The 16546-nt window shown below is 35.1% G+C and overlaps 1 long non-coding RNA gene across 1 annotated transcript; it reads right to left on the reverse strand.

Annotated features, from left to right (window-relative positions):
• Positions 1 to 13626: 13626 nt before the first annotated feature.
• On the reverse strand, positions 13627 to 15511 carry LOC127834563 (uncharacterized). The gene is made up of 3 exons (XR_008027998.1): positions 14876 to 15511; positions 14433 to 14618; positions 13627 to 14141 (listed from the first exon to the last, which is right to left on the reverse strand). It is a non-coding gene; the product is annotated as an uncharacterized LOC127834563 (long non-coding RNA).
• Between the last annotated feature and the right edge of the window lie 1035 nt (positions 15512 to 16546).

Raw genomic sequence — 16546 nt, forward strand, 5'->3', positions numbered from 1 at the left:
TTTTCTTGTACGACAATGCCCCAGAGAGGGATATAGTACAGTAAACGAAGAAGAAGAAGAAGAAGAAGAAGAAGAAGAAGAAGAAGAAGAAGAAGAAGAAGATATATTTGAGAAGACAGACGTATACTTATATTTATGATGGGTGTTAGTGTATTCTTATCTCTATGCATTGAGTTAATTGAATTTAAAAAAGTTCAATGTACCGATTCGCCTCACTAAAGAATCGTACCACTAAAGAATCGTACCATGTTGTATAACGTTTAAACACATAAACGGTAGTATTACAACCCCGTTATTTGTGTTATATGTATTAGTTGTTGTTTGGAGAGTATATGGTGTAATAAGCGATAGGGTGTTATTAGTGCAATAAGTTGATCGCGCTGGTGTAGTGGATGTAGTGTAGTAGAGCCTACTCAGGGAGCGTTCTCATTATCTCAACCATAGAAACCAAGTACTAGTTCTTCCCAGGAAAACGGACTCGATAATGTCCATCTGCCTATAACTCTCGAAGGGCGCTTGGCAGTACAAATATATAGATACGGTAATGTATAAACATGATATTAAAGCAATCATCTCACAGTGAGTGGAATGTATACACGTAATTGTTATTCATTAAATTCTCAAAAGATAAGGATTTAGCCAGACTGGCGGCGGGGCTGAAACTCGACTCGGTTCTCTTTTTTTTTTATCGTGAGATTGTTAATTGTGTGTATTGTTAGTGACTTAATTCTTCTTTTTTTTCTTAATGAGTATTGTATTCGATCATCTAGTCAGATACATTGCATTGACCGTTCGAATGCGGTTGCCCAAGCTTCAATAATTTATTTTTATTATTACTACTGCGTCGTTTGCAGTGTATTGTATGCCATTTATAAGCAGTCTGCGACTTGCAATAATTTTCTCTCATATAAATCTAATGTCTGTGTATTTCATTTCTCTACATTGTCTGCGTATATGCTATACTCTCTCAAATTGGCCAATTGATCGAATTATGATGTTGTTGTTTTTTAAGTTGTTATTGTTAGCCTGCGTTGTCTATTGTTATAACGTTTTGTGTACGCGTTCGTTAGTTCGCGTGCAAATAACTTTATATTTTCGATTAAGGACACATTGTCAAAATATGAAAATGTTAATAATGTAAGTTTTATACGCATATAACTAATCGCTACCACACACCAAAAGAAATTGTGGGATTGTCGGATAACGTCAAAAAAGGATAAGCATTTGTTCTAAAAAACAAGTTCTTAGACTTTATTGAACGTTCAAATTTATAATAAAATAAAAGACTGCCTAGTGAATTACAAAGTGTATCACTTAGCAGTTGACTTGGTAAAGTAGTTTGCTAAAAAATGTTTCCTTTTTGGACTCGATGAATGGACCGTATCCGGAGTCGCTGCCTGGTACCCAGCTTGTCCTTTGAAATTGCGACTTGCACAAACAAAAATAATGTCGGACGAGATGGTGTATTTGCTGTAAGGGATTTCGACAAACGGGCGTTCAAATTGCACGAAAAATTTCAACGGCTATTAAAGCTAATATACGTAAAATGCTAAGAAAAAAAGCTTATTATAACGTGCGACCGATTAATGCTTACAATTAGGGTATCGGAAGTGTTTGCTGTGCATGAACATGCAGTTGGGCTTTCGGATTGATTACAGTTTTGCCATATATATATTTGTTTTTGCAAAAATAATGTCTGCTTAACAGTGAAAGACAGTATCAATGGAACAAAATGATATAAATACAAGTTTTAAACGTTTATGACCAATGTGGTATGTTTTATTCAGTTGGTTAGACTTCAATATTTAATGAAACCCTTTAAAGGGTGCTTTCTTCAAAACTTTTAATATAATATACTATACTAATATTAGGTCAGCCAAAAGTAACTAAATATAATGTTTGAACTCTTCTTAAATCATTTATATCAATTGTAATTGCTGTGAAAGTCTTATAGATAGACTGCTATGTGTATACAACATTGAATGTTTATATAATTCAATATTTATGACATAAAATGTGCAGTCATTATACAGTAAAGAACTTTTGGAATCAAATCATTTCGCATAGAGTTTAAGACACAGGAAATTTGCATACTATTCCCAACTGTGTTATCATATTTTACAGCTTATCTGTAGTTTAAACCCAGCTTTAAAATCCAAATGTTGCTTAAATCCTTGAGTGTGACACTTAAAGGTTGTTTGAACGGTTATCAAGTAATTATATTCTGAATCGTAAGTGCAGTTTAAACCATAAATCAATTATCTTGAGCATGCGTTAAACCCTGCATTATAAACATGCCGTGAAAAATCATCCTCAGCTGTCCGAAGACAGCACTGGCAACAATTTTTCCGCTTTGACAGTGACAGTATAATGGAAATTGTTGGTTAGTCACCTGACATGATGATCACAAAGACCATGATAGAGGGCTATATGGGGAATATTTAAGTTATTTTCTTTTTAGCTCACCTGAGCACAACTAGTCATGATTAGCTTTTGTGATCGCCTTTTGTCCGTCGTTGGTCGTCAATATTTACCTTGATAATACTTTAGAGAGGCAACATTTATTGTCCAATTTTCATGAAATTTGGACTGAACATGTGTCCCAATAATATCTAGGGAGAGTTCCAAATGGTTCTGGTTGGTTGAAAAACATTGCCGACTAGGGGAGGGGGCAGTTTTCCTGATATGGCTTTATTAAAACCTTATTAACAATCTAGAAGTCACATTAAGGGTCAATTCTTTATGAAACTTGGTAAGAAAATCTGTTGTAATGATAGCTTGGCTGAGTTCTAAAATAGTTATATTTGTCAAAAATCTTGGCAGCTATTTTTCCTTATATGGCTTTGGTGAAACATTGTTAACACTCTAGACATCACATTTTTAGTGCAATTGAAACAAAAGTTAGTGAGAGCACTTATTATATTGACTTCTAGGTTGAGTTAGATCATTCTTCTGGTTTGTTGAAAAAATATGGCTGCCGGCGGCCGCGGGGCAATTTTTCTTATATGGCTAAAGTGAAAACTTGTTGATGCTTTATTAGCCTTATTTATTGGACAATCTGCATAAAACTTGGTCAGAACATTTGTCCCAATTAGATATTGGCTGAGATTGAAACCGGGTCATGTGAGCTCAAAACTAGGTCACTAGGTGAAATAAATAACAAACATTAATACTCTTGAAGTCACCTTTTTGTTCCAATCTTCATGAATCAGCTCGGACTCAGAACATTCTAGTTTCTTTTGATCTCAGGTGAGCTCCTTAGGACCCATGGCCCTCGTGTTTCATCATCTGACTAAAATTGTGAAATGCTCTGCAAGCCATGCTGGTGAATCTGCCCTTGATTGAGACCCAATGATACATGGAATATGATGTCTTCAAATAAATGTATACTGCTCGTCAAACATCTTATTTTAGTATCAAACACACAAGTCACTGTTTCAGGCTTGTCTGCCCCTGATTGATGACCTCAGTAACCCTGCCATGAGAACCCCCCACTGGAAGCAGCTTGTGAAGGTCACAGGAGAGGTATGCAGATAGACAATACCACACTAAAGAGAATGACCCTCTGAGAGCTGCTTAATCTTGGTCTTACATGTTTATATGTTCCTTATATGATTATAACATCCATTCAAGACCGAAGCTTTACTGCATGTAATTAATCACAAAGATTTGTATGCAGTTTCTGACTTCCCCTACCTATTTTGTATTTATATTTATTTTTCTGTTAATTATATGGTACTTCTTCCTTATCCATAAATTAGTATTTTGTGTGTGTGAACAAACATGTATTGATTATAATATATATATGTTGACCTTTATTTAGAAAGAAGCAACAGAAACCCATTTACTTCTTTTAAATGTATTAACCCAATTGATTTTGACTAATTATTTTGGTAACAAACACATCACTCTTTGGTAAAAAACAAACAAAAAATTGCAGCAAATGTGCAACTTATAGATTATTAATTTAATTGTTTGAGTATTCAATTATATACAAATATAATTATTAGCATATTAACCCGGTTTCTGTTTTGTTCATTCAGATAATAAAATTTACTGCTCAGAACATGGATATTGTGTCACACTTTCATGACAAGCGATGACTGATTTTAAAAGTGTAATTACTGCCATAATTGTGTTTAAAAGTGTTCTATCTAAAACTCACATTCATAAAGGGGCACCTTTGAATGATAAGTTGATAAAACATACATGTTCATTTGTAGATAATTATATTGTACATCTTGTATGTGTTGTTTTTTTATATTACAGTGTAGTGTAACAGCAATCATTCAGTCTTCAATTATAGGTCATTGTTTGTATTTTGTACCACAAGTTTCATTTTATAGTCCGCTTTTTTGTAGCATGCATTATCATTCATCATTGTAATAATAAGAACATATAGCCATAATGGTTTGAGAATTAGGCTAGTGTATGTAGTATTCTTATTGTATACTGACCAAACTTGCGTTGCATTCCTCCGGTATAATTTAGCCAGTTGGAATCATGGATTTTAAATATATATAAAAATAAACATTGTATTAATAAACTTGCAAACTGCACAGGCTGCGCTGACACTTGACACACATGCATTAAGCCTAGTTTTCCCAGAACAAATTTTAATGAGTCAATCACTTTCATGCCCACAAAACCTACTTAACATTATTTACCCACAATGCCGACTTTACAGGAAACTGGTCACCATGTGCTTCTGGCCTACACAGATCCCATCTTTTAGGACCTGGAAGGTCACCAGGTGACACTCCATGCCATGCAGGGCAACACTGCCGCGAGCATTTTCTTTGATTAAGTCGTTAAGTGGAAGAAATGACTGCAGACCATTGAGGCAGTGCTGTGGACTTGGCTGGAAGTACAAGAGAAATGGGTGGAGCTGGAGGAGGTGGGTGAGGAAATGATCAGGGCTTAAATTTTTGCTATTTGGCACTTTTGATGTCCTATGCCTAATACATGTATTTTATATATTTTTATCCCCCACCAAAAGTGGAGGGATACAGAATTGGCAGTGTACATCGGTCCATCAGTCCGTCGGTCACATAACTTTTCAGGGCAATATCTCAGAAAGTATATAAGAAATCAACATGAGACTTCACAGTTGGATAGATATCAATGAGGAGATATGTATGCACAAGAACCATAACCCTACACTTTCTAAAATAAAAGTTACTGCCCTTTGTTTTTTGTATGATGTTACAAATCAGGGCTATATCTCATATACCATACAAGACTTCAACATGAAACCAAATGGGTGTATTGATTTCAAAGAGGAAAAGAGCCATGCTTAAGAACCATAACCCTTCACTATTGTTTTTAATGATATTATTTTTTAGAGCTATATCTCAATCAATACAAAATTTCAACATGAAACTTCATGGGAGTGTAGAAATCAATGGGAAGAAAATTTTAATGCAATGCACAAGAACCATAACACTATATTGTCTTAAATTAGAGTTATAGCCCTTTGTGGTTTTTCGTATGATGTAACCTTTTAGGGCTATATCTTGGATACACTACAAGATATAAACATGAAACTTCATGGGTTTACAAATATCAATGAGGAAAACAGTCATGCATAAAAACAATTACTATACACTTAATTAATTTTGTTCTAATATGCCGTATATCAAGGGATTTGCACCAATCCATAAACAAAATTAATTTGGTGGAGGATATCAATTAAATGACTGCTTGTTTACCTTAAATTGGGAATGATATATTATACTCCCCACTCCACCCCTGCAGTACAAATTAAATGGGGTATACTGTATTCTCTTTGGTAGTCTGAATGTCCATTGATAAGTCTGTCTGTCTTACTGCAGACATTACACTGTCTGCAGTTGTCCTTCCTTGCTAAACAGTTTACAATAATTAAACTCACAGGGATTCTTCTTTATGATACAAAGTTGTACATTTGCAATTTATATCATGCTATGTTAAAAAGGCAAAAAGTTATCCCCCTTTTTTATCCCCACGCTTTTCGGAGAAAAAGTGGGAATATTGTGGTTATCTCCGTCTTCCGTCCGTCCTGGCCACTATCTCCTCCTACACTTTAAGCACTAGAACCTTGAAACTTACACACATGGTAGCTATAAGCATATGTGCAACCCTGCACTTTTTGGAATATTGATCTGACCTCTGGGTGAAAAGTTATGGGGGTTGGGGTGGGGCCGGGTCAGAGATTTTTACTCATTTTTTTAGGTTATTTTACTAAAATTTCTTCATTTCTACACCGATTGTCTTTAAATTGATACTGAACTCTCTTATGACAATACAGTTAATCTCAACTATGCATGGCCCCATTACCAACCCTGAGGCGCCCCACCCACATAGGCCATGCCCACCCAAAATTGCCTTTGACTATAATTCTTCATTTCAACACCGATTAATTTCAAATTGATACTGTACCTCTCTTATGACAATACGGTAGATCTCAGCTATGCATGGTCCCATTACCAACCCTGGGGCGCTCCGCTCACATAGGCCACGCCCACCCAAATTGCCTTTTACTATAATTTCTTCATTTCTACACGGATTCACTTCAAATTGATACTGAACCTCTCTTATGACAATACAGTTAATCTCAACTATGCATGGCCCCATTACCAACACTGGGGCGTCCCGTCCAAATAGGCCACGCCCACCCAAAATTGACTTTTACTATAATTTCTTCATTTCTACACCGATTTACTTCAAATTGATACTGAAACTCTCTTATGACAATACAGTGAATCTCAACTATGCATGGCCCCATTACCAAACCTGGGGCGCCCTGCCCACATAGGCCACGCCCACCCAAAATTGACTTTTACTATAATTTGTTCATTTCTACACCGCTTCACTTCTAATTGATACTGAACTTCTCTTATGACAATACGGTCAATCTCAAGTATGCCAACCCTGGGGCGCCCTTGGGTCAAACATGCGGCGTGGGGATACGTGTCGGTCTCTGCCGCGCCATTTCTAGTTTAACTTAGAATGGACAAAACCTTGCAGGCATTGTTCCTTATGATATGAAGAAGTTCATTTGCAATTTGTATTGTCCTTCATGAAAATTAAAAAAAAAGTTTTGGCCTGTTTTCCACTAACAATTTCCGTACCATTATTAATATATTGTAATATTATTGCTACCATATTTATTTTTAGCATAACTAAACGTCTCTGAAACTAAAACATACAAATGTGTTATATTAATTGGTATGGAACATTTTGTATTGGCCCTATATACCAACTCTTATGAGTTTTATCAAGTCACGACTCTAAGAATAATAAGGGTACTCCCAGGGGTCATATTCTTAATCTTATTTGGATTTTCTTAAAAAATTGTTCAAAAGTTCCCCTTATTTTTATTGTTACAACTTGCTTCATGTTACTACTTGTGTGCTCATGTTATTTGTCATAACAGTGACAAGGTCTACTTGAATTGGTAGAAGTATGAATACACTTACTTGAAATAATTTAATGTAAACAACAACTTAGCATCACAACTGGTATTGCATATTTACTTGTTGGTCTTCTATACTTCTCTGAAAAGCTCTGACTTTTACCTCATATGACCCAATAACAGCTATTGTATCAGCTTAGAAAAGAATTAATAAAGAATGCGACAAAACAAGGAGTTTCCCCTGGCCCTGATGAACTATTGGTCTCTGTTGACACATGTAATGTCATGTGATCATTTTTTTTCATTTTATCGTCACATTTATATACTCTAGTGCTAAGATTGCTGAGTGAAACAAGAGCACCGCTCATCTATTTTCTTTTTAAAGGTAGAGGGACTCTCATTTTCAATCACAAAGGAGGGAGGGGTGTTTTTTAACCGTTTAAAAAAAAAATTGGGGAGGTGGGGTGGGGGGGGGGGGGTATAGTATAGTGTGAGGATGTGGTGGTCATGTGTGAGCTGATCTTAAAAAAAAAAAAAATTAGGGGGGGAATTCGGGGGGGGGGGGGTATTCCTAGGTGCGATGGTTGGACGGTATTTCAAACATAAAATATTAACATTAAATATTTGTGTTTTTTAACCGTTTAAAAAAAAATTGGGGAAAAAAATTGGGAGGGGGGGGGGTATAGTATAGTGTGGTGGTCATTTGTGAGATGATCTTTAAAAAAAAAAAGGGGGGGGATTCGGGGGGGGGATGGGTGGGGTGGGGGGGGGGGTATAGTATAGTATGAGGGTGTGGTGGTCATTTGTGAGATGATCTTAAAAAAAAAAATAGGGGGGGGGGAATTCGGGGGGCGAGGGGGGTGGGGGGGGGTATTCTTAGGTGCGATGCTTGGACGGTATTTCAAACATAAAACAATAAAAATAAATATTTGTGTTTTTTAACCGTTTCAAAAAAAACAATTTAGGGGGGTGGGGTGGGGGGGTATAGTATAGTGTGAGGGTGTGGTGGTCATTTGTGAGATGATCTTAAAAAAAAATAATAGGGGGGGGGATTGGGGGGGGTGATTCGGGGGGGGGGGGGGAGGGCATGGGGGATGGTTTGGGTGGAGTCTATTATATCTCATGATAGGAAGTAAGTGTACCAAGTTTGAATGCTATAGCATTGATACTTTCTGAGAAAAGTGGACCTAAACGCAAAACTTAACCGGAGGCTGACGCCCACGCCAACTCCGACGCCGACGCCAATGACGTAAAAGTGCAGTGGTTCCAATATATAATAACTCACAGAATACTTGGAACAAATAGTCTCTTAAATAAAATGAAAATTACTGATGATCCATTATGTTCTTTATGCATACAAAGTGATGAAACTTTAGAACATTTAGTCTGGGAATCTCAGATATCTAAAACAATTATTGACGAAATGTTACCAAGACAATCTTTTCCGTTAATTGATAAGACAACTTTTTTTTCTTGGATATTTAACAAAGTCTGCTAGTACCATAAATAATGTTTTTGTTTTTTTTAAACTATACTTATACAAGTGTAAAAAAAAAAAAATCATTTCAAGCATAGCAGGAGCCAAGAAATACCTCAACTATGAATTTGATAACTTGAGAAAAATTTCAATTACAAAAAACAATTTAGAATTTAGAATTGGGGACTTTTTAATACCATTTTATCACAGACATAGATTTTAAACGCGAGGATTGATGTAGTTTCTTTTATTATTACAATGTTTACATCATTTATACAGCATTGCTTATCTATACACACTGAAAAATATCTATATCATTAAATGCACTTATTAATGTTTCTATCTATGCTTTTATACCATTTGCGAGTACAATTTAAACATCATTGATCGTATATATATACATATACACACTGGAAAATGTCCTTTCTTTTTCTTATTTCTTTTTTTTTTTTCAACGCAAAATAAAAAGCATCATATAGATAGATAACCTTAGATGTTTTGCATTTTTTATTTTTGCTTTTGATATCTTCATCTCCGATTGAATCATAACATTGTGTTAATGATTTAATATTATACATATATTTTCTCTTTAAATATAACGTGTTGAAAACTTTCTTTATCAATGTATCAATGTATTTTGTGAAACCTACATTATCAGTAAAATTATATTTAGTGAGTATGTTTAAAAGCTTCTTTGAAGGGTTTGTGTTGTATTTGAATGTTTTGAATACAATTACGTTTATATACTCCCGTCAAGTACATGTCAATGAACTGCTACACATAAAACATGTATGTATGTAATACTTTATATTGAAAATAAAATTTTGCAGTTGGGAATTTTGTTTTTAAAATCCCCCCCCCAAAACAATTATTTTTATTTTGTTTTTGCATTTTTATTTCTTATTTTTGGAAGATAATGTAATAAATGACCACACCCCACACTATACACCCCTCTCCACCCCACCCATCCATCTTTTTTGATTGAAGTATTGAGATAGTTCCCTTCACCTTTAAAAAGAAAAATAGATGAGCAGTCTGTACCCGCAAGGCGGTGCTCTTGTTTCCCCTTATTTTTGAAAGATCATCTAATAAATGACCACCCACCCACATTATACCCCCTCTCCCCCCCCCTGCAATATTTTGTGTTTGTTTGAAACATGGTAAAAAAATATAAATACAACGCAAACACTATTGGTAATGCTCAGCAACAATGAATTATGAGATATTAATTATACCTTTCTACCAAAAGGTTTTGCAATCCAATTTGATAACCTGTATTATTGCATTATATTAATAATATTTTATAATCTACATGATATTACAAACAAGAGTTCCGCGGTCGGAGATGACCGCATTGAAGCCGGATTTTTGATTTAAATGACAGGAAAGTACCTTTCGTGTCAAGTTTCAAGACTCTAGGTCCAAGCATACCAAAGTTATAACAACTTTAACATTTTTACATTCAAGGTCACAGTGACCTTGACCTTCAAATGAATGACCTTGAAATGTCCAGTGGTTACTTACTAGTTCTGGCCAACCTTCATGTCAAGTTTCAAGACTCTAGGTCCAAGCATACCAAAGTTATAACAACTTTAACATTTTTATATTGAAGGTCACAGTGACCTTCACCTTCAAATGAATGACCTTGAAATGACCAGTGGTCATCTGTTAATCCTGGCCAACCTTCATGTCAAGTTTGAAGACTCTAGGTCCAAGCATACCAAAGTTATACCATGAAATAAGAACTTTAACATTTTTACATTCAAGGTCACAGTGACCTTGACCTTCAAATGAATGACCTTGAAATGACCAGTGGTTACTAACTAGTTATGGCCAACCTTCATGTCAAGTTTCAAGACTCTAGGTCCAAGCATACCAAAGTTATAACAACTTTAACATTTTTTATATTGAAGGTCACAGTGACCTTGACCTTCAAATGAATGACCTTGAAATGACCAGTGGTCATCTGTTAATCCTGGCCAACCTTCATGTCAAGTTTGAAGACTCTAGGTCCAAGCATACCAAAGTTATACCATGAAATAAGAACTTTAACATTTTCGAGCACGCCGCCACCCCGCCCGCCCGCCCGCCCCCCCGCCCGCCCGACAACATCAATCTATAAGCCGAGATTTTTTCGAAAAAAATCCGGCTAAAAATAAACAATATTCAAAATATGTTGTTTTTTAAGAATTTTGAAATAAATAATATCAAATTGTAAATAATGTTGATTTTAACCTAACTTATTTTTTTATTTACTGTCACTAATGCAAATAGCCAAATGCTGTCTTTTTTGTTATTGGTGGTAGTCAATTATCAATAGCCTTTACTGATACATAGGCGCATAGTTTGACTAAACATTCTTTCATATCTACATGCAGAACAAGTGCCATGGACCTATCGTTTGCAGAATACGTTGAAACACATTTAACAATAAACTTACCTCTTTTCATTAAACATCTTTTTGACATCATTTTCATTTTTGCCAGCAGTCTATGGAGTGGAAATAGACTTTCCCTTGTCCGCCTGTCCGTCCTTCAGTAAATGTTTTCTCTTCATAGCTTCAAAAGTATTTGACACTGAGTTGCCAAACTTTACAGTTTTTATGCTCCCCGAAAAATTTTGGGTAGCATGTAGTTGCCAGTTTGTCCTTCCTTCCATCACACTTTTGTTACAGTTTATCATAGCGCCTTCAATATTTTGCCGATCTCTTACATATTTGGCATGAAGGTATTTTGCATGGATGTCTACCTGTTGATGAGGCTTGAGGTCACTGTGGTCAAGGCTAATAATCGATTTTCTCAAGGTCACACTTTGGTTACAGTTTCTCATAGAAGGGGAGCATCCATCAACAATACTTGTTTTTATGTGTAGTTCCACAACAAGAATTTTGTTTTTCTTTCTTTCTTGAAAATCCCCCAAAGGAATTGTTATTTTTAGTGCATAATAGGGATGCCCGAGCTAAATTGAAAGTAAATGTGATTATTTCTTCTGATGTGATGGTTTGTATTTTGGTGCCGTTTTAAGACAAAAAAAAGTATACAAATAAAAGTGTTTGCATTCATTAAAAAGTGTAATAAAGGATTATCCGGTGGTAAGAGACAGTGAATTTGAACAATTTCAGTATGTAACAAGAGCACCGCCTTGCGGGTGCAGACCGCTCATCTATTTTCTTTTTAAAGGTGAAGGGACTCTCATTTTCAATCACAAAGGAGGGAGGGGTGGAGTGAAGAGGGGTGTATAGTGTGGGGGTGTGGACATTTATTACATTATTTTCCAAAAATGCGGAAAAAAAAATCGGGGGCGGGGGGGGGTGAGTGGGGGGGGGGGGAGTTCTTGGGTGCGATGGTTGGACGGTATTTCAAACATAATATAATAAAAATAAATATTTGTGTTTTTAACCGTTTCATGAAAAAATGAAATTTGGGGGGGGTGGAGTGGGGGTGGGGGGGGTATAGTGTGAGGGTGTGGTGGTCATTTGTGAGATGATCTTAAAAAAAAAGGGGGGGGATTCGGGTGGGGTGGGGGGGATTCTTGGGTGCGATGGTTGGACGGTATTTCAAACATAAAATAATAAAAATAAATATTTGTGTTTTTTAACCGTTTCCAAAAAAAATATTGTGGGGGGTATAGTGTGAGGGTGTGGTGGTCATTTGTGAGATGATGTTAAAAACTAAAAACAAAAATAGGGGGGGGGATTCGGGGGGTGGGAGGGGGGGGAGGGCACGGGGGATGGTTTGGGTGGAGTCTATTGTGGTATGTCAGGTAAGAGTAGTTTGGTCAAAGTATCAATCAAATCTAATCATAAATAAAGAAGTTATGGAAATTTAAGCAAAATTTAATAATTTGACCTTGAGAGTCACCCTTCTCAAAAAAGTGTGTGAAATGTACGTTTTACGAACGTTTTGCGTGCGTTAAACGTGGCGGTATTGGCACTGCGTTTTTTGTGCGCTTTTTCATACCGAGTGAGTTTTGAACAAAAACAAACAAACAAGAAAATGTGCGCTTTTTGTGGATAAATGTGCGCTTTATGTGCGTTAAACGTGTGCTTTTTATAAGTGTGTTCAATGTGCGCTTTTATGTGCGTTAAATGTGCGTTAAACGTGCGCTTTTTATATAAGTGTGTTTTTGACTACCATTTATGTGTGTAAAATGTGCGCTTTTAAGTGCGTTAAATGTGCGCTTTTTGTGAGTTAAATGTGCGCTTTTTTATTTAAAAAGCGCACATTTAACTCACAAAAAGCGCAGTTATAACCCACATAAAAGCGCACATGTGTGTTAAAGTGCGCTTTTATGTGCGTTAAATGTGCGTTAAACGTGCGCTTTTTATAAGTGCGTTTTTGACTGCCATTTATGTGTGTAAAATGTGCGCTTTTAAGTGCGTTAAATGTGCGCTTTTTGTGAGTTAAATGTGCGCTTTTTTATTTAAAAAGCGCACATTTAACTCACGAAAAGCGCAGTTATAACCCACATAAAAGCGCACATGTGTGTTAAATGTGCGCTTTTATGTGCGTTAAATGTGCGCTTTTTGTGAGTTAAATGTGCGCTTTTTTATTTAAAAAGCGCACATTTAACTCACGAAAAGCGCAGTTATAACCCACATAAAAGCGCACATGTGTGTTAAATGTGCGCTTTTATGTGCGTTAAATGTGCGCTTTTTAAATAAAAAAGCGCACATTTAACTCACAAAAAGTGCACATTTTACGCACGTTAAGCGCAGTTATAACCCACACAAAACGCACAATTTACGCACATGAATGGCAGCAAAAAACGCACTCACAAAAAGCACACATGTGCGTTAAAGGTGCATCTTTTGCCTTAACAGTTGATTCAATTATATGCTGTTAAAAGTTTTTTTTAATTCAGATATGCAATAAAAACCAATAATTCTATAAACATATACATTTGTGTATTTTAATAATTACAAGATAATTCAATTTTATACTTTAATGTACACCAACATTTTTTAACATACATGAGTAATTAAATATCAATGGCAATTTGATGAAATAAATATAAACATAATTTGATTATAAATAAACAAAAAATAATAGCATACTATAATAACATGTACTATATATACACGAACAGCTATATACATAAGAAAGATGCATATCAATCAAGGTCTTTCAGCATTTCTTTGAGGCAGCAGAGTGCAGCTCTCATCTTTCTCTCCAAGTCTGCCACCAGCCGGTCAAACTTCTTTGCAACTATTATACTGTCATGGCTTTTGCGCGATGCGTCTCGTGCATGATCTCATTTGATCAGGTCCTGAAAGATATTTTATAATGTAAGTGTTGAATATTGCTGTTATGGTAATCTTGTTGCTATAAAAATTATAAATTTAAATCAAAACTAGTTTGTTTGCTTGTTGTTTTTGGTTGTTTATTTTGCAATTTTAATCCCCTGATCACATGTGACTTAACGATTTTCATAAATAAATACGTTTGATAGAAAATACTGTTCGAAAATGTACGATACGTGGTCTCATTTTGCTGTGTGGACTGGTCGGAAGTGTGACACCTTTCAAAATGCAATAACCAGTACCCTGTATAGTTTTACCTCTAAACAAATCCAGCTTTTCTTGGTCAAGGAGAGGGCGCGGTTTTCCCACTCCTGTTCTCCTCATGTCGGCCAGCTTGTGCAGGGTAAAACCTGGTATTCAAGTCCATACATCAGGTAGTCTCTCTTTTGCTCCCTTTTTTGGCAGGCGATGCGATGATGCACATTCTTTCCATGGGGTTTAACCTTTAAATTTAAAAGTTCTCATTTAATATGGGGGAAAAATCTGTTCATTAATGACCAAAAATAGGTATTAATAACTTTAAGATGACAATAACCATAAAATACAGCCATAATAATTCAAATGGTGTTGTTTTTCTTTAAAATTGCATTACATTTACTCATCCATTTACATTTCCCAGTGACAATACATAAATATGATAATAATCATAATTAATTCAATAAACTAAATAAAAAAGGGATGCAGAATTGAAAATACGAACCTGTTACAACAGACTGTTCTTCAGTATTCCAAAAATACAGGCAGTTGTTGAACTAGACCATATCACTTTATATGTCTTTAACCACCCACTTTTAATCTCCTTTATTGTTGATTTACACATTGTAGTAAATACACATTTTTTTCATCACACAATACTTCATGCTGAAAGTATTTCAAGACATTTTACACTAGAATAATAAGTCTTAATTCTAGCTTAAAGTCAGTTGCTGATGCTGCTTGTTTTCAAAAAATAACTTCCTATCTGTGTTCTCAAATAGATGGTGCCTGAACAAATCAAAAGTATATCAACACCCCTTAGTTAGGCTTAGATGGAGGACTGATAGGGACTGGCTATTCTCTTATCTGATACCATGCTGTGTCTAAGCCAAAAATTGCATAATTTGAGAAATACTGATAAGGCAGTCATTTCAACACCAAAATATTTATTGAATAATACACAGCACCCTTAACACATTATATTTAATTGTAAATATTTAAATATAACATGCTGAATGGTTTTAGCAAATAATATTAATAGTATTAATATTATTTTAATTGCCTTTTAAAATGTATGTTTATGGTCAATGTGGTAGACATTAATTGTATTAGGGTATAAATATCAGTATAAGAAAGTTCAAATACTTATTTATGTTGAGGAAATATAATTGATACTATCAAGCCCACATAATAGTCTTTTGACACTTTCAATATTTTTAATTAGTTACACACAGTCTGATTTAGGTGGAGATTTTTAGAAATGTTTGAGATTAAAACGTAAGCAATAGGGTATGCATTGAAATTGTATGATAAAGTATGTAAACATTAAACAGGTTAATATGGACAACCAGTAATTATTCAAACTGCCCCGTATATTATTACAGGTTACTGAGATATATGTCTATGTTTAATCATTTGATGTAAATAAATTGTTAGAGCCTGCAACAATTTTGTTTCTTGTTCAATTTCTGTACAACATTTGCTAAACAGTTGTTAAAGACACACTTTTTAAGAAGTGTGTTAAACATGTGTCTTTTTAGATACATCCTTTTAAAACAGATCATATGATAAAAACACACTTATGAAATAAAAGACTAACTTATGCTTAAAAAAGACGCACATCAAAATAGAAAAACGCAATTTTGTGAGAAAAAACCCACATCTGTAAACCTTAAAACACACTTCTAAGATAAAAGACGCACTTCCTAAATAAAAGACGCACTTCTTAGAAAAAAAAACACACATTTTGCTCACATCTACACTCAAAAGCGCACTTACAGATGAAGAAAACACACAAAAAACGCACTTCCTAAATAAAAGACGCACTTCTTAGATAAAAAACACACATTTTGCTCACATCTTCACTCAAAAGCGCACTTACAGATGAAGAAAACACACAAAAAACGCACTTTTTCACTAAAATAACGCACTTGAAAAGTAAAAACGCACAAAAAGCGCACTTAAATGCACTTTTGAACACTGAAAACGCACATATTAACAAAAAACACACAATTAACGCACTTTTAAGTGCGCTAAATGTGTGTTTTGGTAAAAAGTGCGTTTTTATTTGACAAGGGCAAGGTCATTCAAAGGTCAAGGTAAAATTCAACTTGCCAGGTACAGTAACCTCATGATAGCATGAAAGTATTTGAAGTTTGAAAGCAATAGCCTTGAT

This window comes from Dreissena polymorpha, chromosome 6 (genome assembly GCF_020536995.1).
Source record: "Dreissena polymorpha isolate Duluth1 chromosome 6, UMN_Dpol_1.0, whole genome shotgun sequence".
NCBI lineage: Eukaryota > Metazoa > Mollusca > Bivalvia > Myida > Dreissenidae > Dreissena > Dreissena polymorpha.